This window comes from Pteropus vampyrus, unplaced genomic scaffold (assembly GCF_000151845.1).
Source record: "Pteropus vampyrus isolate Shadow unplaced genomic scaffold, Pvam_2.0 Scaffold412, whole genome shotgun sequence".
Classification (NCBI taxonomy): Eukaryota; Metazoa; Chordata; class Mammalia; order Chiroptera; family Pteropodidae; genus Pteropus; species Pteropus vampyrus.
Window position 1 is genome coordinate 478,019 of NW_011889193.1, and position 669 is coordinate 478,687.

General features: G+C 61.9%; 1 protein-coding gene across 1 annotated transcript in view; it reads right to left on the minus strand.

Annotated features, from left to right (window-relative positions):
* The window catches only part of GALNT2 (polypeptide N-acetylgalactosaminyltransferase 2), a 23,401-nt gene that overhangs the window by 3,376 nt on the left and 19,356 nt on the right, over positions 1-669 (minus strand). The gene's annotated exons all lie outside the window — the stretch shown is intronic.

Here is a 669-nt window from a genome sequence, read left to right on the forward strand (position 1 = left end):
ACAGGGTGACAGGCAGAGCCTGGGGCTGCTCTGCACTCGCCCGCCCCTCCAGGGACAACCAAAACAGATCACAGACTACGAGACATCACTGTCCCTAAATCGGGGGAAAAACAGTTCACACGAGGTATATAAAAAAAAAAAATCAAACCAAATAGGACGACTCGCCAAGTAGTCGGAAGGTACTGATGCCAAGGCCTCACCCAGCCCGATGCCCGTGTCGCCCACCCGCCCAGCGGAAATGAGTCCCACCGCCTGAGCCGTGACCCCACTTTCCTGAGCTGCTCCCCACACCCTCGGAGTCAGAGAGCATCAGAGTTGGAAAGAGCTTATCTGCACCCAAGCATCCAGCCCACTCAGGGTGACATTTAACGCCCGACGCGGACGCCTGCAGGCGTGACGCCTGCTCGTACGCGTGCAGGGCCTGGCCACATGCAGACGTCTTTAAAGGCGCCCCGGCCGGTGCCCCGCACGCCGCCGGGGCCCGTCTCCGCGCCCCGTCAAAGCCCCCGTTCTCGTCGTGACGATGACGGCGGCAGGAGGCCGGGGGAGGCTGGGGCCTCACCAGCGTTGGACAGCGGTGGGCGCCCGAGGCCGCGGGTCGTACATACCCAGGTTCTCGCCTCCCCACACGTCCATCATCATGTCGTACTTCCCCAGTTCTTCAAAATA